The following is a 26,150-nucleotide window of genomic DNA, read 5'->3' on the forward strand; positions in this document are numbered from 1 at the left end:
TCAGACTCCTGTTAAATTTTCCTGCAGACTTTCAAAAGCTCATTTTACTGCACTGTAGTGAGTTTGAGCCACATAGTTGTGTAGCCTGGGGTATGTTGCTTGTGGGACTAGTCAAGCGGCAGGGGCCTGAGTGGGAATTGGAGATGACAACAGCAGGCCCAGAGGGAGAGTTGGGAAGAGCATGGGAGCATAAAAGAACCCTTCTCTGACCGGGAATCGAACCCGGGCCGCGGCGGTGAAAGCGCCGAATCCTAGCCACTAGACCACCAGGGACACACAGCAAGCACTGTCTGGTCTGTTTCCATAGCAGCAGCGGCTGCGTTGGACACGCGCGTCGGAGAAGAACTAATCCATGTTACCACACCTGCGCCTCGTCCCGCCTTCAGGGAAGCCCTGGGAGGCCGGCCCCTGCAGATTCCCGCCAAAGGGCGAACCGCACAGGACGCACCAGGAGCCCCTCCCCGCAGGCCGCCTGGCGTCCGGGCTGAGCTCAGAAACCACGCAGCCTTGGGGAGCAGACAGCGGGCCTCCGGGGAGGTGTGTACAGGCGACAGGGCACCCGGGGGTGGCCGGCGGGAGGGAGACCCGAAGGCGCCCCGGGTACAAGGAGCTGAGTTGAGCCGCTACGAGCTCCGACGACAACGCCCACAGAAGCAGGGACACAGACGCCCGAGGGAATCTCTCCCAAGCAAGGGCCTTGAGATCCACAAAGACCACCACGAGCCCGTCCCCAAAACCCTGCCGCCCCTGAGTGTTTCCATCTCAGCTGGAGCTCGGTCCCCATCCTCCCCACGCTCAGAACAATCCCAAACACGAGGGCTCTGGCGCCGGGGCGTTCCTCGACTCCACATCTAACCCGCCAGGAGCGCGTGTGTTCCTGTGGCTCGAGGACGGGCCTTGCTGTCACCCGCTCCTTCCTCCTGGTGACGGAGTTCAAGTAAGCGGCGCGGACCAAGGCGAGCAGACCCATGTCCCTCGCGCCCCCCGGCAGTGGCACTGGGCTGTCCTTGCGCGCCTTTGTCGGCTGTGTCCTCCGCTTCAGCCTCTGCCAGGCCTGCTCCGGGCCCAGGGACCGTGGCGGGTACCCGGCAGCTCCCGGGGCGTCCCGAGGAGGAGCTCCAGCGCCCCCCGGCAGTGGCACTGGGCTGTCCTTGGCGCGCCTTCGTCGGCTGTGTCCTCCGCTTCAGCCTCTGCCAGGCCTGCTCCGGGCCCAGGGACCGTGGCGGGTACCCGGCAGCTCCCGGGGCGTCCCGAGGAGGAGCTCCAGCGGCTCCTTCGGGGACGTGCGGGGATGTGGCGTGGCGCAGGCGTGCCGGGCCGCAGGGAGTGCGGGATCCCCAGAGGCTGGCGCCCGTGCTGCTCCCGCAGGAGAGCGGACACTGCCCCCTCTGTCCCGCAGGACCCTAACGTGTTCGTGGAAACGCGGGGTTTCTCATTCCGTGTGGATGGGGGAAGTGACCGAAGGCGGCGGGAAGGGGACGAGAAAGGCACCACATTGTCTCATGAAGATACCAGGGCACAGGCTTCATCTGCATGGCTTTCCGGGAAATAGTTTAGCAGGTACTACCGCGGTTGGTTTCCGTAGTGTAGTGGTTATCACGTTCGCCTCACACGCGAAAGGTCCCCGGTTCGAAACCGGGTGGAAACAGAGTTCTTTTCCTGAAGCCAGGAGAATAAGAGCAGAGTGAGGAGGAGAAGTGGCCGTGTCCACGTGTCCACGCAGCTCACATCAACCAGACCTCGTTTCTCTTCTCCCGTGCTGGCCATTGTCACCCGACTCCGGCCAGGTTTACAAGAGGGAAATGCTTTCAGGTTTTCTTTCCTTTCTTTCTTACTTTCTCTCTCTTCATATTTCTCTTCTTTTCTTTTAAATATTTCTTTGTTTATTTATTTGAAGTACAGAGTTAGAGAAAGATGGAGACACAGAGAGATGTCTTCCTTCTGCTGGTTCACTCCCCAAATGGCCTCAACAGCTGAAGCTGAGACAATCCACAGCCAGGTGCCAGGACCCTTTTCCAAATCCCCAGGTGGGTGCAGGGGCCCAAGGACTTGGCCATCCTCCACTACTATCCAGGGAAGCAGCTGGGACAGGAACCGGAGCCTATGGGGAAGCCAGCACCACACACCACAGTGTAGGCTCTTCAGGTTTCTTACAGTGAATCTTCTCCACAGGCCTCAGTCCTCTGCCTAAGCTGACACGGAACCAGTGCTTTCTGGTTTGTGAGCTCCAGAGGGGAGCTGAGGAGGGGCCTGCTTGTCTTCCCATCCTATGGGAACACAGCGGCAGAACCCACTGATTGGTGGAGAGAACCTGAATTTAAATCTGCATCTGGATCTCAAACCAAGCTGATACTGTCAATATTCCCCAGGCACCCCAGTTGAAAGTATATATTTACATTAACCCACACCCACCCAAGAGAATTCTCAGGACACTGTGAGGGTTGCACGCCCCCTCTGAAGGTTCAGGCAGCCGATAGTTTTAATAACTGGAATCCCAGCGTGTGCTGAGTGCATCCTAATGGCTCCCAACCCCTTTCCCACACTCTCTTGTACTTTGTCCCTGGAATTCTTGGCGCTGTCTTCACTGGTGTGCTGTCTTCACCACAGCCAGAGCTTTGCCTTCTCTCCCAGGAGAGCTTTCGAGCCCTGGTCTTAGATGGTGCTGCTTGGAAGGGCTTGGGTGGCCAGTGGAGGATGGCCCAAGTGATTGGCCCCTGTATCCACGTGGGAGACCCGGAAGAAGCTCCTGACTTCAGCCTGGCGCAGCCCCAGCTCTTGAGGTCATTTAGGGTGTAAATCAGCAGATGGAAGATTTTTCTCTCTCCCTCTCTCTGTCTCTGTAACGCTGCCTTTCAAATAAACAAATAAATCTTAAAACAAAAAAAAAACTCTTGCTGACAGCTATAGTGCCATAATAATTTCGCCACACACTGGAAAGAGGTGAGCAGCTCCTCACTGCTGCAGGCTCAAATGCCAGGAAATACTAGCCTCTCCAGGATAATGGACAATCAATACAGACTCACACACTAGTTTTCCTGACATGCGCCATCAAACAGAGAATGCATCTCTGTCAATCAACACCTAACAGAGATCACCCCAGAAGTTCACTTGAAACATCACACTCAGAAACCCCCTGCGATGCCCCTGGTGGGAGAAATCACGATGCAAAAATGAAAGAAAGAACAAAAGCCTTGGTCCAGGACCCAGGTTCAGCATGCAGGAGTCAAGAGCTCTGTTTCTGCTCATGGGAGAAACAGAAGAACCAAGGGATCATGAGCCCACAGCACTAGGGCCCAGGTCTGCCTGTCGGGTGCAGGTTCCTTTGGCTCCAGTGATGCATCTCACATGGACAGATGGTCTGGGCAGAGCCCCAGCAAACATCTGGCAAGGAATACTATGGAGAGAGTTATCTGCATGCTCACTGACCATGGTATAGCAGGAAAAGAAGCATTGGCTTCTCATCACTTCCTGTGGAAGCCAAAGCAAGATCTCTGAAGATATAAAGGAAAGCAGGAGAACAGGTGTCTGACACCATGAGGATTCCCCTCTGGGATAGTGGCTTGGCTGAAAGCCATAAAAGAGGTCATCTGGCAGGGTTCTTTGGATGCATGTAACCAGGTCATCACAGACAACAGTTGCAGTTATTGGAAGTCTGCAAGCTAGCTTAGAAGTTTAGCTATCAACACCCACAGCAGAGCAGCTGTGGGGAGAGCCCACCAAATCCTCCTGTTGCACCAAGCTCTTAGTCAAGCAGGGGGGCCACACTCCCCTTGTTGGAGGTTCAAGATCCCTGAATAGTAAGCTTGTGCTGACAAGTAAGTGAAGAGAGGAACACTAATGGAGTTCATAAACCACCTGGAATATGACTTAGTGCCATTCTCGGAAAAGAGCAGTTTCCAAGTTGGCTGATATTTGAAGCCGTGTATACCAGCCATAAGGAAGCAGTTGCACAGGCAACGCTACACTATGGACACAGCTGCACAGGGGCTAAAGACGTGCATGATACATCTTCCTAGTGTACAATACAATGACCACTGCGGTGTTCTCATGAATCCAATCAGGCTTCAGAAGAGTTTGAAAGTACTTGCACAGAGTACAAAAACTTATTTTTACAAATTATTGTTAATAATGGTGGGGATGGCGCTGTGGCGCAGCGGGCTAAAGCCCCGGATTGAAGTGCCAGCATCCATATGGGCACTGGTTCAAGTCCTGGCTGCCCCACTTCCCATCTAGCTCTCTGCTATGCTCCTAGATCCTGGCTTCGGATCGGCACAGCTCCGGCCATTGCAGCCAACTGGAGAGTGAGCCATGGGATGGAAGACCTCTCTTCCTCTCCTCTCTGTGTAACTCTGACTTTCAAATAAATAAAATAAATCTTAAAAAAAAAAAAAAGGAGAAAGAAACCACCTGTAAAACAAAACAAAACAAAACAAAACAAAACAAATTATTGTTAATAATGGTGAGTACGCCGGACCTCACTGGCGCCAGCACATTGGGCCCCAGGACTGGGTTCCTCCTCGGTGTGTGTTTCAGGATTCCTTGGCTTCCAAAAGGTGGTCTAGGAGAGTGGAATGACGTGGGGAAGTGGCCTTTGTGGGGACAGCAGAGAAGTAGATACAAGAATGTGCTCATCTGCATGCCATCCCTGGGTGGGCTCAAACCACCAACCTTTTGGTTAACAGCTGAATGCGCTCACCAATGGCACCAGAGAGACTGGGCTCTGAGGGCACAGGGAGGAAACCTTCTCGGTCAGCTGCCAGCTTTGAAGGGAGAGGTTTTGGGCGGTGGTTTCTGTAGTGTGGTTTTTATCGCATTCCCCTAACACGCGAAAGGTCCCCGGTTCAAAACCGGGCGGAAACAAACTTGTCCTTTTTCTGAAAAGAAAACCGTAAGACTCACACTTAAATGCTTGCCCCCAGAGAAATAATTGCTCCGATTCCATAATGATACCTGCATGGATACAACCATTTTACTATTGCTCACTCATTTTGCAAGCTTGGAGGGGGGGTTAGATGGCTACATTTATGGGCTAGCTAGATAAATTATAGTACAGACATGCTATGCATGTCTACACTGAATAGAAAACTGATCTAGATTGCTTTGCATACATGGTACTGGCAGAAAACTCAACTACAAAGTTTTGAATTAATTCAGAGCAATATTTGGAGTTTAAGAAACAAATCCCTAGGAAGATATTTATTTCAGCCATGGAAGACCAGCATTCCATATGGAGTTCAGTGACTTTCCTACTTTTTCTTCTATAAAAAGCTCAGGAAAGTTTGGGACCAAAATTTAGAAATGATACACATAACTTGGATATATCTCAAACATAATGGGCATAATTACCTGGGAGTGGGGAGAAGCCACATACAAAAATGTACACAAGGGTGCTTCAAAAATTTCATAGAAAATGGAATTAAAACATTCGTTTTGGTGAAACATTTTTGAAATCCAAGCATTTTTTTTCCTGATATGATTTTTTGGGTGAACTTGGTGAAGACTGCTCATCTGAATGGATTTCAAAAAAAATTACAGCCAAGGAAACTTACCTTTGACAGCCATTTAACACAATCTTCTTGAAGTACCCTTGTACAATCATTGACATGAATTTAAAAATAGGCAATTGTGAGCTCTGGAGATAATACTCAGATTAGTGATTACCTAAGAGAGAGAGAGGGAAGGAATGGCTTGGAAAGGGGCTCCACACACCTTTCTTGAATCATAGTAATCTTCTGTAACTTGAACTGGGTGCTGACTGCATTTGTCAAAATTAAACATACCGCAAAACTCACTTCTTTTTAAAAAGTTCTGTACCATAATGCAATAATTTGCCATGTGTACTGTAGTGCAATAATTTATTGTTCCCATAAAAACTAGGATACAGGGAGTGGAGACAAGCCATTCTGGACCATGACTTTTTATTATAGTTTTTATTGTAAACTCATTCAATGCTCAATCTGGTTTCCTGTTTAGAAAGAAAGAAAGAAAGAAAGAAAGAAAGAAAGAAAGAAAGAAAGAAAGAAGAGAAGAGGAAGAGAAGAGAAGAGGAAGAGAAGAGGAAGAGAAGAGGAAGAGAAGAGGAAGAGAAGAGGAAGAGAAGAGGAAGAGAAGAGGAAGAGAAGAGGAAGAGAAGAGGAAGAGAAGAGAAGAGAAGAGAAGAGAAGAGAAGAGAAGAGAAGAGAAGAGAAGAGAAGAGAAGAGAAGAGAAGAGAAGAGAAGAGAAGAGAAGTCCGACTGGTATTTGAAATAGCTCTCCTGGGAGAATGGCTAAACCACACTATTTCATTAGTGGAAACTGCTTCCGCGGGTCCCTGCGAGGCAGCAGTTCACCGTTGGGGGTATTTCCCATCCAGTTGTGACAAAGAGCACATCCAAATTTCCTTCTTTGACGTGGCCGGCTCCGGGTTTGTGCACGGTGAGGTTTACTCCTCTTCGAATCGCTTCGAGCCAGGGACCTCCCTCCGCTCCGGTGGCTGCAGGAGCCGAGCGACACCGGCCCGACGGCAGCTGCGAGCTAGAAGGTGTCGCGGTGACCTGGGTTCGAATTGCAGACCTCCAGGCTGGCGAAGCTTGCTGGCAACCATTGTGCCGCCTATCATTTTGCGACTTCAAAAACAAAGCAAAATACTCTCTTCGCTGCCTCCTTCTTGGACGTGTAGAGATCCTTGAGCATTTCTCTCCCATGCGCATCTCCGCTTCTTCCCTCTTTTTCCACATAGTCACGATTCCCACCCCTGGGATCTGGCCTGTGCTTCCCCGCAGGCCTCCTGGGAGGTCTCCTTGTCTCAGCGACGCCTCTGCTTTCTTTAGCTCCTTTTCCAGCTGAGTGGCAGTCTTAATGTTCCATAGAACCATTGTCTGTTGATGGGTACATTTCTCCCTTCTGAACTAAGACTTCCAGACCAGAAGAACGTGAAGGCAAAGGTAGAGAAAGCCAAATTTTGCTAGTGTATTACTAGCAGTAATAATGAGTGGTGCTGCTTCCATTTCCACTCCTTGGTCCCTGGACCTGTGAATCCTGGCTATGGGAGAAACAGCACCGCCTGGTGAACGGTTGCCTGGAGAACCTTGTCCCACATAGCTGGCATGGTAACTGAGGCTTCAAGAGGTCATTCCACTGTTCTAATCAGACCAGAGGCTTCAGGATGTGAGAGAATGTGGTGAAATCAATGAGTTCCATGAGTGTAGGCCCACAGCTGCAATCATTTGCTACAGAGTGAGTTCCTTGACCAGAAGCCACGCCATCGTCACCACACTGTGAGTAAGGCATTCTGGAAGTCCATCCATCCAATGTTATGTTTCCTTCACTATTATCCTATACCCTTAATATCAATTTCCACATATATCTCATGTGTTTCTGTCTTTGTAAATTGGAAGAGTCACGTAGCTCTTTTGGAATATACTGCACCTCCTCAGGGGTTTAGAAGACAAGTGTGGGTGAGTCCATGAGGACTCCATATTCTGTTCTGAGGCCATTGCCTCAGAGCAGAGCACTGAAGGCTCCCCAGGCAGAGTTGAGTGAATCTCCTCCAATGCGTGTTGAAAGGCTCCTTTACTGGCAAGGAGAACAAAGCAAAATTTAGAGCTTTGATGCCTGCGTCTTCACCTGGCTTTTCTCACATGTGCCGCTTTCACTTCCCATGATTCCAGCCCTTCTCTATCGAGAAGGGTTAGATGTGGAGTCGAGGAACGCCCCGGCGCCAGAGCCCTCGTGTTTGGGATTGTTCTGAGCGTGGGGAGGATGGGGACCGAGCTCCAGCTGAGATGGAAACACTCAGGGGCGGCAGGGTTTTGGGGACGGGCTCGTGGTGGTCTTTGTGGATCTCAAGGCCCTTGCTTGGGAGAGATTCCCTCGGGCGTCTGTGTCCCTGCTTCTGTGGGCGTTGTCGTCGGAGCTCGTAGCGGCTCAACTCAGCTCCTTGTACCCGGGGCGCCTTCGGGTCTCCCTCCCGCCGGCCACCCCCGGGTGCCCTGTCGCCTGTACACACCTCCCCGGAGGCCCGCTGTCTGCTCCCCAAGGCTGCGTGGTTTCTGAGCTCAGCCCGGACGCCAGGCGGCCTGCGGGGAGGGGCTCCTGGTGCGTCCTGTGCGGTTCGCCCTTTGGCGGGAATCTGCAGGGGCCGGCCTCCCAGGGCTTCCCTGAAGGCGGGACGAGGCGCAGGTGTGGTAACATGGATTAGTTCTTCTCCGACGCGCGTGTCCAACGCAGCCGCTGCTGCTATGGAAACAGACCAGACAGTGCTTGCTGTGTGTCCCTGGTGGTCTAGTGGCTAGGATTCGGCGCTTTCACCGCCGCGGCCCGGGTTCGATTCCCGGTCAGGGAAGGGTTCTTTTATGCTCCCATGCTCTTCCCAACTCTCCCTCTGGGCCTGCTGTTGTCATCTCCAATTCCCACTCAGGCCCCTGCCGCTTGACTAGTCCCACAAGCAACATACCCCAGGCTACACAACTATGTGGCTCAAACTCACTACAGTGCAGTAAAATGAGCTTTTGAAAGTCTGCAGGAAAATTTAACAGGAGTCTGAGAAGAGCCGGCTGACGCCCAGCATGGAAACTGTGGGGCTCTGCCTTATGTTTGTCGCTGATGGACGTCAGCATTCACTGAACCAGCACATGGAGATCACCTTCTGCAGTGCACTCTCATCCAAAGCCCCTCCCACACCAGGGTGTGGGGGAAGTGTCTTCCTGGTGCTTACCTGAATCAGCCTGCTAGCCTAGAGGTCTGGTAAGCCTGGGGATTCCTGTGTTTCAAAGATGTCCAGCTTTATGTTGGATTGCAAAGACGTCACTGGACAGGAAAAGTTCATCTTCAGAAAAAGAAATTCAAACAAGAATCAAGTTTTTGAAAATGCCTAGTGCAATCTGGGCACATGGTCTCAGTCTGTGGGCTGCACTGAAACCTTTAGGATGGAAATCGGGGCTCTTCAGAAGGACTTTCAACATCAGGAGTGAAGAGCAGCCTCTCAAGACGCTTTGCAAAGATTCTGTGACTGTTCCCTTGGGTTGTCTAGCAGTAAACCTGTGTGACCCTGCTCTCCGACAGACCCTACAGACCTGCCTCCTACATCACAATTTCTTGCCTGACCTATGTCAGTTGTCAGAGTGGGGGACCCAATGCAGTTTTCTGTGCAATCCCAGGGACTTAGTGACATTTGATTCTGGAATGATTGATGCACCTGGACCGTCCAGGAGCCTAGGTGGTAGTGGCAGTGGCTCCAAGAACCAACATTCCAAACTGCAAAAACTCTCCTACGCTCTTATTGTGTGCAGTAATTTGAGATCCCACTAAGATTGTGTTGCTGCTTCATGGACTCTTGTCATCAGTTCAGGATCGCCTAGACAAGGGTCCTAGCACCAGCCTATGCAGTGCAATTTCACAGAGAAGTGTAAAGATCCCAAAAAGAGCAAAGCTGCATTGGCCGGGAATCGAACCCGGGTCTCCCGCGTGGGAGGCGAGAATTCTACCACTGAACCACCAATGCACCTACCACTATTGCAGTCAAAGTGGTCACTACTGAGAGTATCCCCAAAAAGAGCCATTTTTGCAAAAGAGGTTTATTGTAGTGTTGAGTCAAAGCTAACAAACGCACCCACACAGAAGTATTTTAATAGAAGACTTTCACAAAACTATCAATATCAAAATGTCTAACTTTACCTGAAGCAACTCAAAAAAGGTTCTTTCCAACTGTATGACAGATCTCCATAGTGAAACATCAGAAATTCATTCAGGTTGCTTGTTTCTACTGCTGTCTCCAACGGCCAGCTTCCAAGTGTTGCCCTAGTGGTTCTTAGAAGGTGACCTAACTGGTAAGGGTAGGTAAGTAAAGTTCTGATCAGAGGAGAAAGTAGCAGCAGCAGACGCAAAAGAAAGGAAACCAAAGGACAGAATCAACATAGAGAAATGAAGAAGTCAATTTTGGTTCATGGAATTGTACTTTGTAGGATGTATGGTTTTTTTGTAAAAGTAATAACCAATCTTATGATAAAAACATGGTGTCTATTTTATATGATGTTTAAAGCATGTACAGGGATGTGTGATATAAAAAGATCAACAACTCTTGAGGTCAATGTTGATTTCTTTGGGAATATCCAATTTCCTCAATTAGTATGCTTTAATTTATCAGCTATGTAAGGACGTGGGTATTTTTTTTAAAACATTTATTTAGTAAATATAATTTTCCACAGTACAGTTTATGGATTACAATGGCTTCCCCTCCCGCCATAACTTCCCTCCCACCTGCACCCCTCCCATCTCCCGCTCCCTTTCCCATTCCATTCACATCAAGATTCATTTTCAATTATCTTTATATTCAGAAGATCGATTTAGTATATATTAAATAGAGATTTCATCAGTTTGCACCCACACAGAACATAAAGTGTAAAATACTGTTTGAGTACTAGTTGTAGCATCAATTCACATTGGACAACACATTAAGGACAGAGATCCCACATGAGGAGTAAGTACACAGTGACTCCTGTTGTTGACTTAACAACTTGACACTCTTGCTTATGGCGTCAGAAATCTCCCTAGGCTCTCGTCATGAGTTTCCAAGGCTATGGAAGCCTCTTGAGGTCGCTGACTTTGATCTTATTTAGACAAGGTCATAGTCAAAGTGGAAGTTCTCTCCTCCCTTCAGAGAAAGGTACCTCCTTCTTTGATGGCCCATTCCTTCTACTGGGATCTCAGTCGCAGAGATCTTTTATTTTAAAGAAATGTTGATGGTTGAAATGTTAACATATTGGTCTTTTGATGAAGTTCAAATAGTTGAGAGTTGTGTACCCAGTTCTCCCTGGGGAAAGGAAGATGAGGAGAAGAACCTGGAGAGTTGTTGTTCCCCAAGTCAGGTCTGGGAGTCCTGACGGCTTTGGAGGACAGGAGCCGTGACAGGGGATCGTGCTTCTCTCACTGAGAGGCCATGCAAGGTCCACGCTGGGTCAGAACTTAGGGCTCAGCAAGGGAATCAACCTTCACTTTGAGCTTGCATAGCCTTGGTTTTATTTGTCCTCTGTCCATCACCCAAGACACACACCAGGTCTAGCCAATACAACTTCAAATACCACCTCTATATGCCAACAACATCTATATTTATTCTCACAAACCTGCACTTCCTACTCTCAACTTCCAATTCTCAGCTCAATGTTGCATGCATCTTAGAGTCTCTGCTAAATCTCTGCATCAGGTCAAATGCTAATGCTTAACACAGCAGACAGTTCCCTGTCAGCGTCACGACATCACTCCGCACAGCAATACTCTATGATCAGACCCAAGAACAGCACCTCCTGAAGAGCAGGGTATCACCTGAGGGCTTGAATTGGTCACTACAATCTATGTGTACCCCTGCTTACTACATGTACTTACTCCCAAGCCAAATCTTGCTGTACTCTTTGGATGCACTTTCTCATTCTCACAACGTAAATTGCTTCCAGTTTAATGTAAAAAGGGCATAAGTTTATTGAATACAAGCTTACTGCCACTTTTTGAACTACTTTCCACCTATCATCTCTTACTTCCACTAATAAAAGCAGATGAAAAATTGCCTTCCCTTCAGCCAGTCTATTCCATGCCATCCACTTCCACACTGGACACTGTGTGAACCGTCCACATCTGAAATCTGGACACAGCTGCAGCCTGAATCCGTGTAGTATCCCTGTTTTCATCAGTTAAGTCATTAGCACCTTATCTGCCTCTTGCTTCCCACTTGCTCATCATTCTAGTATTTCTTGCCAGCACTCACATTTAAGGACAACGAACTACTTGACCTAAGAAACTAAGGAGATGATGAACTTTGCAGAGTCCTGTCATTGAATCCCTTAGTGAGCTATTTTAATGCGGGCTGCCACTAGCAGAGTGCCAGCTGATTCGGTTCCTTGGCAGGGCACTCTTCCTGGCTTGCAGACCACCGTCTTATTCCTCTTCTAAGTCTAATTACCTCTCCCAGGCCCCACATCCAAATGCCCTCATCCTGGTGACTTGGGGTCCAGTGAACCAAACTGAAGGTGATAGACATCAAGTAAGTAACACCAGCACCTGTGCTACAGGATCGGCTGGTTTTCGGTTTGTTGTTCCCAGACCAGGATAAAATGCCTGACAGGACCCGCAAAAACGCCACTCCTTTGTTTCCACCTGGTTTTGAACCGGGGACCTTTCATGTGTGAGGGGAACATGATAACCATTTCACTACGGAAACCAGGCAGGGAGAGGGCATTGGGATTTGCCTCAGAAAACCTGACATCTGCCATCTTCAACTATCAACACTTTCTAATCTACAAAGGTCAACAGCATTTCCAAACTAAACAAACAAACAAACAAAAAACAACAACAACAATAAAAAAAAAAAAAAAAACAAAGTCTGGGAATCACCCCTGATTCCTCAGGCAAGGAGCTTGCAGCTCTGGATGGGTCCCCGCTTAGGGTCCCTTGGAGGCCCCACTCTTGGCTTTGGGATCCCACATTTCCCAATTTGAAATTGAGTAGAATCTATTTTTTCTCACTGACTTCTATGTACTCTTTACTGAAGGGTTGTGCTTGATAATGAAAGAATTATGAGCAATAGATTTTGCATCCTTGGACTAAAAAAAAAAAAAAAAACCTCATGGAATAGATCTAAGTTTACTGAACCAAGCAAGAGTTTGAAATGGACTTTGAGCACACCAAAACTGCCTAAGAATCCAATTCTGACCATATAAGAAAATAACTTTGAGGACAAATTTCACTTTTCATTTCCAGTGCAAATAAAAATATATTTTTAATGTCTACCAACACTCTAGCCACTAGGGCTTTTTGTTATCTGCTTTAGATGATACTGGCAAAGAGGATGTGATTATTGGTGGGATGGCAGCAAAATCCAACAATGCAGGGAATCTACCTGAAAAGATTCAAAAGAAGGCTTTGATTCCCATAGGGTTATGCCACCAATTTCTGAGTTAACATGTTTAAAGGTGTGTGGGGGGGGGGGGCAGTGCTGTGGCATAGCTGGTAAAGTCGCTGCCTGCAGTGCTAGTATCCCATATGGGCACTGGTTCAAGTCCTGGCTGATCCACTTCCAATCCAGTTATCTGCTATGGCCTGGGAAAGCAGTAGAAGATGGTCCAAGTGCTTGGGCCTCTACACCCACATGGGAGACCTAAAGGAGGCTCTTGGCTTCAGCTTGGTGCAGCTCCGGCCATTGGGGCCATCTGGGGAGTGAACCCTCTCTCTGCCTCTGCCTCTCTGTAACTCTGCCTTTCAAAATAAATAAAAATAAATCTTTTGAAAGGCAGAGTTACAGAGAGAGGTAGAGAGACAGAGAGAGATAGAAAGTCTTCCATCCGCTGGTTCACTCCCCAGATGGCTCTCTAGCCTCCTCCTCTGGTCTCCTTTCTCTTCTCTCCTGCTCCCTCTCTCCTCTCATCTCTCTCTTTCCTCACTAGCTCTTCTCCTCTCTTGTCTCTCTCACACTCTCCTTCTCCCTCTTTTTTCCCTCCTTCACCCCACCCCTTTGGTCTGCTGGGTTTTAGGTCAAGTGCCTAAGCCCCACGTGGCCAACTGAATATGACATCATGGGCCTAAGGTGTTCTTAGGAAAAATGCAACTGTAACTGTAAAAAGACACTGAGCTTGAAGGAATTTCTCTTTGAATCTAGGAAGAACACTACCTTTGAAAATATCGCTTTGTAACTTGCTAAACTTCTTTTGAATTTATTTTAAATGGTTTCCGGGTAATCAGTACTCAATGAAACAAAAATGGGTAATTAGTACTTGTTCTAGATGAATGCAATTTTAACTTTACTTGAATTCAGATAGCAATATTTAATATCAGCATCTTAAGTCATTTAGGTGTAACTGCTAATTTAAATTGGATAAAGGCAAATGAGATAAATGTGTCTAAATGTAAACTTTTGTATACTCAGCAAGTTATATTCTATAAAAAAGTTTGGGTCAGTTTATAAACTGTCTATGAAAAGAGTTCAACATTGCTTGGAGAAACTCAGGCTGAAATTTGATGTGTTACCTTCATCTTAATCTGACATTTTTAACAGGTTATTTAGAAATGTAGATCAAGGAAATTGGCAGATGGAAAACATCACAAGTACAGAAATGTGCATTTGGTAAGGAAGGTTAGAAGGAAAGAGTTATTTTGAAGAAAGAAGAGGCCAGGAAACTAATTCTATTCTGAAGGACTCTCCAAGGTGCACAATTTGATTTTTAGATTAGAGATGGGACTTGAGCAGCCCCTGGACTTGCATCCTCTGGTCTGCTTTAACAAAAACCAGGAGGAAAAGAAAGCCAGGCATCAGAAATGGAAAGATAGGTGGCAGGCCTATGAATAGCTGTTCTGTACAGTGATCTGCCCTCAAGGAGTCCCAACAGGCCAGTCCACTGCTGTGGCTTTCAATGTGGTAAGCCTGGGCTTCAGCAGAAGTCAGCTTAGGAAGAGCCCTGGCAGCTCTGCCAGCCAAGAGTTGGATCACTGGAAATGGACTTGCCCTGGAGTCGAAGGACTTCAGGTCCGAGCCACAGATCTTATTGGCTCTAAGCTGAAAAGCGCTTCACTCAGCCCAGCTTCCAAGGTGACCACCACTGCTGAGAAGAGATGGCCAAGTAGCGTCAGCAACATTGCAGGCAGAACTGTAAGTTTCCTGTTAGAGATGCCACCTGCCTTCACTTGGCCAGCTCTCCTCCCAGGCCAGGTAGATAATGGAAGTCAACAGGGTGCCTTCCCCAAGGAGCTTCACACCTCCCTTAGGATGTACCCCATGTGAAGAGACAGACAGATCCGGGCCTCTTAACTTATAAGGCCTAAAGCCCACCAGATTTTTATCAAGCCCCTTCTGTCAGGTTCTATTTGCCTCTCAATCAGCAAACTGAGTTGTGGCTTTGCCAGCACCTTTCTTGAGTCCTCTAATAACGACTCTGTCCTTTGTTCTAGACCCTGTCTAGCCCACTCGGGGCTCATTCCTTTGTAATCATAACCTCTACTCTAACATCAATGGCTCTACTCCCAACATGTGTATACTGATGGTCCTCTCCTCCACTTAATGTCATATGATTATTCAGAATTTCTCTACAGACAAACCCCTCTACCTGCAAAAGTTGAGTGGCCTTTCTCCCGATCTCAGCGGGGATCAGATTTAAACCATGTCCATCAAACAATCCTCACAAGGGTCCAGAGACCACGCCCCCTCATTTCCTCTCCTTTATGAAATCCTCTCATTACTTTGTTAATGCCACTCTTAGTATCATTGGTTGCTATTCTCACCCTGACTTGTATTCTGCAGTGTCTGTTTAAGTGTTTACAGCAGCTGATAATGGAATGAACCAAGGCCTTCAGCAACCAGGCGCTCAACCAGATGCTTCTCCATCCATACATGCCTGTCCCAGCGGAGCCCCAAGATATCCGCAGCGGGCCCCTGTAGATGACGTCCCTAGTCAGCAGGAAGTAGCCAGAGAGACTCTTTGTCACCCCCTTTCCTATCATCAAAAGGTCGGGATGGTAGCTTTGGGATCCACATGGAAGGAAGGCCTATACTTCCGGGAATGGAAGGTTCCTACCTGTACTTCCGGGGGTGGGGGAAGTCCTTGTCAAGGTCCCTGAGGGTGCCTAAAGGTCAACCAATGAGGATCAGACCCACCTCAACCTTTAACCCCCATGCCCTGAATCTATGAAAGGAGACCTCCCCATCTCTGATGCGCGACTTCTCCGGCCCCCAGTCTGTTGCTCTGTTGGGACCAGGGAACCTTGCCCGGGATTGGAACCCCAATAAAAGCCTGTGAATTAATTGATTCATCTGCCTGGGAAGATTTGTTATGCGCCGGACACCTTGCACCAAGAAGTCTTCTTGCCATGCTCTGAAACTTGCTAGAACCTTGGCTTACATCTTTTTATCCTCTGCTCTTCCAAACTCCTTTAGATCTGTAAACCTGGGGAGACTTCAGACACTGGGGACATGAAGAGGGAAATCGTGTCACAGTACACATTTTTGGGATCATGGAAACATCGTGTAGTTAAATGATTTCAAGGCTAGACTGGCAGGCCAACTGCCCTCCTGTAACTCTTCCTTATCTCTCTCAAGAATGAGTTGTGGCTTAACTGATAAAGCCGCTGTCTGCAATGTTGGCATCCCATAAGGGTGCCTGACCCATCCTGGCTGCTCCACTCTCTGCTAATGGCCTGGGAAAAACAGCACAAGATGACCCAGTGCTTTGGCCCCCGTGAACCCATGGGAGACCTGGAAGAAGCTCCTGGCTTCTGGCTCCTGGCTTTGGCTTGGCCCAGCCCTGGCTGTTGTCGCCATTAGGGAGTGAACCAGTGGATGGAAGATCCCTCTCCTTTTGTATTGCTGACTTTCAAATAAATAAATAAATCTCTAAAAAGGAAAGAAAGGCAGCAAGCCATCTTTTGTAAACTCCATCTGCAAACTCAACAGAGACATCACTTCCCTTTGGTTGTTTTACACACTTAGAAGCTGGCTCCCAGCAACTTTTACTGCTATTTCATCTCATCCCTGGTGAATGCCAGAGCTTACTCTACATCCTCTGGAAGTTGTCACTTCAGATTTCTCTTTGGAGGAAAACTAAATGTTCAAGATGAACTTTTCTAAGGAGTTTACCACAACACACCCTGAGAGAGACGATCAGTTCAATTATTTGAGTTGATTTCAATCAGCAGTAATACTGTCCATATTAGCACAGTTCTCAGTTTTTCCCCTGTGTCCTGATAGACAAGGCCATGGACTTGAAAGAGGACACCCTCCAGGAGGACAAGAATAAGTAAGAATCTGAGGAGGAGAAGTAGAAAGCTAGGGAGGCAAAAGGGACAGGAAATTGAGGACTACAAGATGGCTCAAGTCATGTCTTTTTTTGTTGTTGTTGAATAATCAGGTCAGTGCAAATGCCTGATCTGATATGTGAGTAGGAAGGAGCAGTGTGTGTGTGTGTGTGTGTGTGTGTACACAAGAAAGCACTATGGTAGCAAAGATCCAGTTTGCTAAAGTACACTGATTTAAGTCTTTATGAGATGGTGCTATTGTTCTACTTTTAGCATATTTGTAGTGATACTGTTGGACCAAAACACTTGAGACCAAGGATTCTTTGAGCCTTAGCAAGGAAAGGACTGGGTCCTTGGACAAATTCCCCAGCCCCCAGGATTAAGGCTGATCATTAGAAATAAGTCCACTGGACTCAGAACCATTTTTGTAAAAAAAAAAAAAAAAAAATCAGAGAAGGAAAACCTATAAATTGTTTATATTGAACTTACAGTGGTTACAGATAAGAGATGAGATAGATTGTATTAAGCAGGGTAAGTTTTGGGGTAGGAGGCCAATCCATAAAAAGTAGTTGTGGTTTCTGGATCGGTTGAGGCTCACTGTCTTGAAAGTGTATACAAAAGCAGGAGGCAGTGGCTCCTATGGGATGTTCCTGTGGGATCATAGGAAGAGAATGTGGTGAGGCTGTAGATTTTGAAACCGTAACCAGCACTGAGCTTCCTGTTACATGAGAAGCAGCCCTTCTTTCCTCGTTTGAGGCGGTTTATTTGCATTTTCCTGTAAAACCTGTAAGGATGTCCCCTGAATAATTGTCTTAGAGGGGCCTACTGCTCCTCTTCAGGACCTGGCACCACCAGGGATCATGGCTCTGGGCTGCAAATGAGATGCAAATTGCAGCAAGCCCTAGAGGGAAAAGTACAAAGAACATAGTGAGCTATTATGAGAAAGTGAAAACAATGAATAGAACTGCAAGCTTGTGCCAGTTAACGTGGAGAGAAAGTGTGAGTGGTGGCTCTATGAGTCCAGAGGGAGTAGATCCAAGGAGGAAGAAATGTAACAGTGAATGAGACTGCAAGAAAATTATCAGTGTAGATGCAGTAAGTAGGGTTGTGGAACCCAGCAAAGTTGCAAGTACTTCCTCACCGACGACACAGTCAGTACTACCGCAAGGTAATAACCATCTACTATTCAACAAAGCACAGCCAGGGCAGAGCGCGAACGCAGTGCCCCACTACCACAAATTCTGCAGTCGAGTTTCCCGCATGTGGGGAAATCGCAGGGGTCAGCACTCCCGCAGTGCAATGGGAGAGCCTCGCCCTGGGAAAACCACCTGCTTGATCATGGTGTCTCCCCTGCCAGGTAAGTATGAGGACCAGACGCTCCATCCCAGCACAGCCTCACACGCCCCGCACTCTTCACACGCGCTCACTTTGCGCCCCTCAACCTCCCCCGCCCCGGGCCCTCTTCGCCCTCACGCACGCACAGCGCATGTATGTGCCGCCAGCGGTCCCGTGCTTTCTCCCACAGCACGGGAAAGCGGTCGTGAATCTACAGCAGGTCCCGGACCAGCAGCCCCTGCGTTGCGTTGCTCTATCTACATAGCCCCGCCCCGTCCGGGACGCCACCGCAGGCGCCCCGCCCACCCCGCGCCCAGCAGCAGAACCACCAGCGCGCCCTCCAAGAGCTGAGTGACAGCTGTGCCCGTCCCGTCCCTCCCTCCCCGACCCACGCGGGCGCCGCGGGGAGACCCGATTTATCTCCATGCATTACACCTGCTTTGATAAGCCTGAGGAGCATCTACTCTTTGAACTGGAGAAAAATCAGGGAGAGCGAGCACACAGTCCCCACTACCACACATTCTGCAGTCGAGTTTCCCCCATATGGGGAAGTCGCAGGGGTTAGCACTGCCGCAGTGAAATGGACGAGCCTCGCCCTGGGAGCACGGTTACCAGAGATTGGCAGGGTTCTTGTCTGGGCCCAACCAAGAAATCAGGCGTGAGACAGAGAGTAAGCGGAGAGCAAAACAGCAAGGTTTATTAGGACAGGGCCAAAGTAAGAATGGATGGGCACCTCTCCAGACAGACCCTGAGAGAGAGTGCCCAGTCAGTCCCTCAGACTGGGGGAGAGTGAGGTTACATGGTTGAGTGGAGAGAGTACACCTGGGCAGGCCAGGTGGGTGGCTCAGCTGCCAGGCAGAGGGTTGAGGCCAGGGGCTCTGAAGGAGATGGGCCTTGCCTTGCTGCCTCTGCTCTTCCTGGAACAAAGGACTTTTTGGATGTAAATGCGAAAAGTTCCTATCTGAGTTTTGCTTCTGAAGTTCTCAGAAACAGCAGGAAGCCTGGCTGCCATTGCCCTGCTTAGAGGAAGGATGGGCGGGACCCTCTGGAAGATGCCTAGGATGTTTGAAGTGCACATACTGGGCTGCACCTGGAAGGTGATCAGGCAGAAGGGGCGGGGACCCCCACCTGGCAGGTTACTGGGTAGAGGGAGCAGGGCAGGATGCAAATACTGGGCTGCCCCTGGCAGGTTATTGGGATGACTTTGAGATGCATATGCTGGACCTACATGTCAACTCTTTAGGCCTTTGTCACACACACATAAGCTCATATGTGACTTCCTACCTACAGAACCACCTGCGTGATCATGGTGTCTCCCCTGCCAGGTAAATATGAATTCCGCCCCTTCTGTCCCAGCACAGCCTCACACAACTCTCTGTGCACACACACAGTGAGTTCCTCCTGCTTCCTGGGCTCTCCTTGCACTGATCCTCAGATCCCAGCGAGTTTCCTGAAAGAGGCTGTGATGTGACCTTTTTGTCGCCCGGGACTTGGGCGTACTTCCTTACCCGGAGCCTGAGCAGCTGACCCCGCTGGCCCCAGCTGCATGGTCGCTGTCCCCTCTGCGTTTTTCAGGCAGCGCCCTTCGCCCATCCCACTTCCTGCCCGCGTCAGCGCCTTCCTCTCCCGAGTGGAACGATGGCGGCATAGCTGCTTCAAATGGGTCTGCGACCTAGGCGGCTGGGCCCACGTACTTGGGCAATCTTCCCCTGCTATTCGCAGGCCACAAGTAGAGACCTGGATCATAAATGGAGCAGAGGGCACCTAGACCAGCACCCATATGGACGCCGGCAATGCAAGCGGCCCCAAAATCGTTGTTGCTGTGTCAGCAGATATGTGTTCTCTTTGTGAGAAGACTCACTGGAAATACTGTTTCTCGACCTGGTCTTTGGCTAGAATGTCGTATTCAGAAAAGCTCACGGGCCCAGGCTTGGCCAGTTTTGAAGAACGGAAGTTGACTTGATTGAACCAAGAAAGCCCCTGGAAGAACCCTGCCCTTGGCGCGGGTCTCACAGGTTCCCAGCCTGGTGACAGGAAGGCCCAGGACCAATACAACCATTGTGAGGACGACAGGAAGAGAGGAACTCAGCCAACAGGAGAGACGTTGAAGGCAGACTTGCACAGCCAGACCTGCCTGTGTCTTCCCACCATAGAGAGGCATTTAAAGAAGACTCCTCATTAAAAGTCCCAGCAAGGCCAGCTTAGAAGGAGCTTATATAGCCAACTGCTATCCTAGCTGTGCTCAATAACCAGACCATGCATTAAACTAGACCTAGTTGAAGTGCCAGTGAGCCATGGCCTGACCAGAGTCACTCCTTTTTGTCCTTGTCTTGGTATCCTCTATTTTCCCTAACCAGGCACATGACTGCCATCTATTGAAAAACTGATCTTGTAAGAATGTTATCTGTAAGGCTTGGTTACATAAGGTCAGGAAATGTGTGAGATGCCCCTGAGATAAGCGGATCCTACTTCTCTAGCTTCTGTAACATCTGCTTGGCTAAAACACAAGTTCTGTAATTCATTTCCAACTAGCTGTGGTTTTTGCCTTTACAGGCTTACCCCTGAGCTCAGTCGGGGCTGCATGGTTTGGAGAACACATGCCCCATGCAGCCGCCAGCCTTCAGAAACAAAGACGCCATAATATCGCCCCTGGGACTTTGGCATCTTTTGTAACTCACTGTCCCAAACCTAAGTTTGTCACTGGGATTGTCTTTATTAAAAATGGGGCCACAGTAGAGGGAAAATTTACAATTCAGGGAAAAAAACTATATAGCATTTTAAATATCAGATTGTGGTTGTTAGGTCTGGAATAGCTTGGGGTGTTGGCCTTTTTGACTCCCAGAAAGGAGAGACGGAAAAACGAGATGGAAACCAACCTCAACAGACAGGTTCCTTTATTGGAAGCAGAAAGGTTGGCGACTGTTCTTGCCAAGAGACTGTGCACAGGGCGTGTTTGGGACTCAGGTTTTATCTGCTTCGTAGAGAATTTGCCACTCGGGGCAGGAGTGGAGAAGGCAGCTTGGGCAAAGCGGGTGACACTTTGAAGCCTCAGGGGACTTCCCCTGAGCATACACTGAATGGCAACCAATACTGGTGCCACTCACCCTGGTTGGAGAATGCAGTGGTGCAGATGGGAGTGTCTCCTGTGACTGCCACCCCAACTATTCACTAGTGAGCAATGGCTTCTACCCCATAACTTTGGCTTCCACTGATGTAGAAGTCTTAGGTTGTAAGGCTGAAACCTGAGGCTGTCCAGCGGGGCTGGGGTCTGTGGGCCCCTCAGGTGTAGCTAGAACCTCCTTCACAGGCAGGCTGCCAGCTGTGGCTGGAAAAGTTGTCTCCAGACCAACCGGCATCTCCCCTACTGATAGCTGCTTGTGCTGCATGTGTGATCCTGGGGCTTTAAATCACACCTCCAGCCAGGGTGGGTGCACTCTTTCACCCAGAGGAGGCAGGGGAAGGCACTGAGCCCCTGGGGAGAGTCAGACTGGCTCTAAGGAGATCCTGGCTATCTTGTGTGACCCTTGGCTTTTTAAATCACACCTTCAAGATAGTTGCAGTCTTCCACCCAGAGCTAGCAGAGGAGGGGACTGAGCCCGTAAAGAGACTGGCTGTCTCCAGGAGACCCCCACTATCTTCATGAGCCCCAAGCCAGTCAACATACAGTATGTGAAAGCCCTGTCCCATGGGCGCCCCCAATAGGATAACCTAATGAACAGGCAGTAACGGCTTAAAACTTGGGACATGTCCTCAAAGCCAGTGCCCAGCTCAGGCACTCCGCTGCTCTCCTGCTCTCTCTGCTGAAGTAGACACTGAGACTACTGGTGTGGCCAGGTGGAGGAGCTCAGGGCAGCAATCACTGACAGGGAGAAGAAACTGGGCTGGGACGCAACAGGGGGTTCAGGAAGCATGAGAAGAGAAGCTGGACTGAACCTGAGAGTAATTATTGTAGGACTTTGTGCTGGTATAGAAGTATTCCAGGCGTTTTTTGTTTTTTGTTTTTTTTTTTTTTTTTGACAACTTTTGATGCACCTTAAAAAAGCTTGGAATATGTACCCTTAACTAGAAAGGAAAAAACAAAAACAAACAAACAAACAAACAGGGGATGGCACACACAGAGGCCCCCACTACCACAAATTCTACACTCGAGTTTCCCACACTTCAGGAAATCACAGGGACCAGCACAGCCGCAGTGCAATGGCCAAGCCTCTCCCTGGGGGACCACCTGCCTGATCACGGTGTCTCCCCTGCCAAGTCAGTATGACCTCCGACCCTTCCACCCCAGCACAGCTGCGCACAACTCGCTGTGTACACACGCGGTGACTTCCTCTCCTCCTCAGGCTCTCCTTGCGCAGATCCGCAGATCCCAGCGAGTGTCCCGCAACAGGCCAGGAGGATTTCCACAGCGTGGGACTCGTGCGTGGTTCTGCAGCCGGTGCCGCAGCAGCAGCCCCCGCGCGACCTCATCTGCATGGGCGCCGCCCCTCAGGGTCCTCAGGGGTCGCGCCCTTCTCCTAGCCTGCTTCCGGCCTCGGGTCGTGCCTAGGGACCTTAGGTGGTTCGTGAAGTAGCACAAAGCAGCCATAGTTGTGCACCCAGCGAGAGCCTCCTGGAGACTGCCCATCAGCCACGCTTACCGCGTTTTGTCGTTTGTGTTAGCCCCACTTGGTGCTAGAAAGACGGTTTTCAGTCGAATTCCACCTCTCTGCCCCAGCAGAGAGGACCGGGCAAGTCTCACACGCGGGGCGGGACACTGCCATCTCCTCATGGGCGTCTCCTCACCTCACCGGGGCTAAGTTCATTGCTGCGCCTGTTCCATTCCGAAAAGGCAGACACAAGACCGCACGAGTCTGACAAAACCCCTCGGGGAAGTTGCATCTGAGGAGCTTAGTGGGTGACTTTCAAAGGGTTGACGTTTAGTGCATAGAGGGCAACTCTGAACTTTCCGCAATGCCCTACAGTCTGTTAGTAAAATGGCGCAATCTTATCTATGGTGTGATCTATACCCGGACAGCATCCTAGGCGGTAGCGCCCGCCCCCTCGCCCCACCACCCCCGCCGCCATGGCTGGAACCAGGTGGCCACATGGCGCAACTGATGGAACAAGGACATAAAGGCTCAGCCATTCTCCCTCACTGCCCAAAAGAGAGAAACTTTGGTATGTATTTCTTGCCCTGGCACCTCCATTGGTGCTCACACCGTATTGCCTTCATATTCCACCCTGCATTCCTTTTTTTGGTTTGGTTTGGTTTTTTTGTTTGTTTGTTTGTTTGTTTAGACAGGCAGAGTGGACAGTGAGAGAGAGAGAGACAGAGAGAAAGGTCTTCCTCTGCCGTTGGTTCACCCTCCGGTGGCCGCTGAAGCCGGCGCACGGCGCTGATCCAATGGCAGGAGCCAGGTACTTCTCCTGGTCTCCCATGGGGTAGAGGGCCCAAGCACTTGGGCAATCCTCCACTGCAGTCCCTGGCCAGAGCAGAGAGCTGGCCTGGAAGAGGGGCAACCGGGACAGAATCCGGCGCCCCAACCGGGACTAGAACCCGGAGGATTAGCCCAGTGAGCCGCGGCGCAGGCCCCATCCTGCATTCTTTTCCAGGTTCCCAAAGCCTCGCCCAATTCCTTGAATCCCCTTTGCTTGCTGTTCACTACTCCCACCCCCAGCCCCAGTCCTCCTTCAAAAGGTCCAGCCACTGGGGATCCAGCCTTCTGCCACGTGGTCCATCCCGTATATGCAGGCAGCTGGTCGACCAAGCGACCTCTGGGATTTCTTTTCTCTGAACAAATTGGGTCTGGCTGCCTCCTCTCACTTCTGTGCCTCTTTCCCTAACATTTGGTGCCTAGTTGGCGATGCAGGGGAAGGGGGCCTCTGATGGTGTCAGAAATGAGGGTATTTGACTGATTTAGCAAGTGGGTTAAAAGTGAGGGCAGCCGTCCCTGGGTGGGCTGGAACCACCAACCTTTCGGTTAACAGCCGAACGCACTAACCAATTGCGCCACAAAGACTCCACGCTCAGCAGCACAGGGATTGCCCCTTCCCCGGCCCGCGTGTCCCGGGCTGCCGCCGGCCTTGCAGAGCAACGCTGTGCGCTCCAGCGCCCGGGACTCCACGGAGAGGCGAGCGGGAGCCGCGCGGTGCGTTGGGAGGTCGGGCAGCCCCGGGGACAGCCGCATGGCCTTCACCCCACCGCCTCAGGAGTCAGTAGTCTTTCAGAAAGAAATGAGCAAAATACTTTTTTTCAAACTGCTGAAAAAAATGTGCTAAAAGATGAAGCAAGGATGATTCATGTTGGTCTTTGATAAAATACAAATTTACTGGATTCAAATTATAATATCCTATCTCCTCATTGTACTAGACTCTGACTGAGGAGAAAAACAAAACACAAAAATATCTTCAGCTTAGTGGAAATATTTAAAAGTCTCAAACTATCTTCAGCCTGTCCCTTGTGCACCAGATACAGCATTTCCTGAACTCCTGCTGTTGCAAGCCCACCTCAGTATCCAGCTCTGCATGAGATCCATTAGGTAGAGGCCTCCATCACCTAGGCTTTCTTTTGCTCTCTCAGGCCCATGGTTTGTTTTTGTTCCCAAAGTCCCTAATGAGGGGGAGAATTGTCAGCTTACTGGAGTCATTTTGCCTGATGGCTCAGAGAGCTGGAAGTCCCTGGGAGTTTCTGCCAATCCTACAGCACCCAGGAACCCTGTGCAGAGCATTTACCTATGATTGACAGGTGCAGGTATCTGAAAGCCCAGCTAGTTGATTTTGTAGTGAATAAGGCTTGGGGAAAAGGGAATGCAGGGGCCACCTTTTAAAGATCTACATAGAAATGGATAAATCCTTGCCACAGAAGGTCCAATTATGACAGAGAGTGACACATGTGAGACTGTGCAGAGGAAGACTAAAGATGTTCTGCTTGCATGGGCAAGACACCCATCATGGGAGAGACAAGGAATCAGAGAAGGGTGGGAATTAGACCAGGTGTATGCAGTAGCTTCTAATCGTGCTATCATGTTGTAATCACATGGAGAGCCTATAACTACCACAAATGGCCGGTTTCTGTTCCTAGCAATCTCAGTTTGAAGTGGCTTCAGGTGGGTTTGGAGCATTAGTAGTTTTCAAAGTACCCAGGGGCTTCTAGCCTTTGGCTAGAGATGACAAGGAATGTGAATGTGCTCAGGTCACCAGTCTAGAAGTATCCCAAGCGAGAACCTTCTTCATAGAAGAGGCCTAGCAAGAGACATTGATAGAATTCTTCCTCTTTCAATGATCATATTTGCACAGCAGGGGGAAAAATGAAGAGAAAAAGATAGAGCAGACTTTCTCCTAGACCTCTGTCCTCAAAATGTAGTGAGAAGCACACAATTCTCTGTGACCTGTAGCATGGACAGTAAACTGAGTAAAAACACAGGGGCTGGTGTTGTGGGCCCACATCTCATATGAAGGCAGCTTTGACCGTGGGCAACTGCCCTTCTAGTCCAGCTACCTGCTGATATGCCTGGGAAGGCAGTGGAAGATGGCCAATTACTTGGGCCCCTGAACCCACATGGCCAACCCAGAGGAAACTCCTGGCTCCTGGCTTCAGACTGGACCAGCTCAGGCCTTTGTGGCCATTTGTGGAGTGAGCCAGGCCATGGAACAACTCTCTCACAGTCTCTCCCTCCTCCACCCCACCCCTGTAGCTCTACCTCACAAATAAAATAAGCAAATCTTTAAAAAAAAAAATCAAAGAAACAAGAACCTTTGCTAGAAGCAACCAGCCCTATTATTTCAGTACAATCTCAGTAGTAAGTGCTTACAGTCTTGATTTCACAACTCGAGCCTGGAGCAGGATCACAACTTGAAAATCTTTGCCTTCAATGAGTCTTTTCAAGAAGAAACTACACAGAGAGCTTGTAGGTCTTCTTCTCCCAAAGAGAACCCAACAGCAAGAAAAGCAAACCTTTAGGGAATAGCTTCTGGGTTTGCATTTGCCTCCCCCGCAACAGATGGAACACATCAAAAGCAAACCCAAAATCCTTCCCTAAGAAGATTGGTTGACTGGAAACACCTAAGGAGTGAGAAATGAGCATTTTTT

The 26,150-nt window shown here is 49.3% G+C and overlaps 6 non-coding genes across 6 annotated transcripts; 2 read left to right on the top strand and 4 right to left on the bottom strand.

Moving 5' to 3' along the window:
• Positions 1-201: 201 nt before the first annotated feature.
• Positions 202-273, bottom strand: TRNAE-UUC (transfer RNA glutamic acid (anticodon UUC)). Its single transcript has one exon. It is a non-coding gene; the product is annotated as a tRNA-Glu (tRNA).
• Positions 274-1,575: 1,302 nt separating this feature from the next.
• Positions 1,576-1,648, top strand: TRNAV-CAC (transfer RNA valine (anticodon CAC)). Its single transcript has one exon. It is a non-coding gene; the product is annotated as a tRNA-Val (tRNA).
• Positions 1,649-8,252: 6,604 nt separating this feature from the next.
• TRNAE-UUC (transfer RNA glutamic acid (anticodon UUC)) lies at positions 8,253-8,324 on the top strand. The gene has a single exon. It is a non-coding gene; the product is annotated as a tRNA-Glu (tRNA).
• Positions 8,325-9,411: 1,087 nt separating this feature from the next.
• Positions 9,412-9,482, bottom strand: TRNAG-CCC (transfer RNA glycine (anticodon CCC)). Its single transcript has one exon. It is a non-coding gene; the product is annotated as a tRNA-Gly (tRNA).
• An 8,466-nt stretch (positions 9,483-17,948) lies between these two features.
• Positions 17,949-18,112, bottom strand: LOC127493886 (U1 spliceosomal RNA). The gene has a single exon (XR_007924423.2). It is a non-coding gene; the product is annotated as a U1 spliceosomal RNA (small nuclear RNA).
• Positions 18,113-22,181: 4,069 nt separating this feature from the next.
• Positions 22,182-22,344, bottom strand: LOC138850771 (U1 spliceosomal RNA). Its single transcript, XR_011390950.1, has one exon. It is a non-coding gene; the product is annotated as a U1 spliceosomal RNA (small nuclear RNA).
• Between the last annotated feature and the right edge of the window lie 3,806 nt (positions 22,345-26,150).

Source organism: Oryctolagus cuniculus, chromosome 7 (assembly GCF_964237555.1).
Source record: "Oryctolagus cuniculus chromosome 7, mOryCun1.1, whole genome shotgun sequence".
Classification (NCBI taxonomy): domain Eukaryota; kingdom Metazoa; phylum Chordata; class Mammalia; order Lagomorpha; family Leporidae; genus Oryctolagus; species Oryctolagus cuniculus.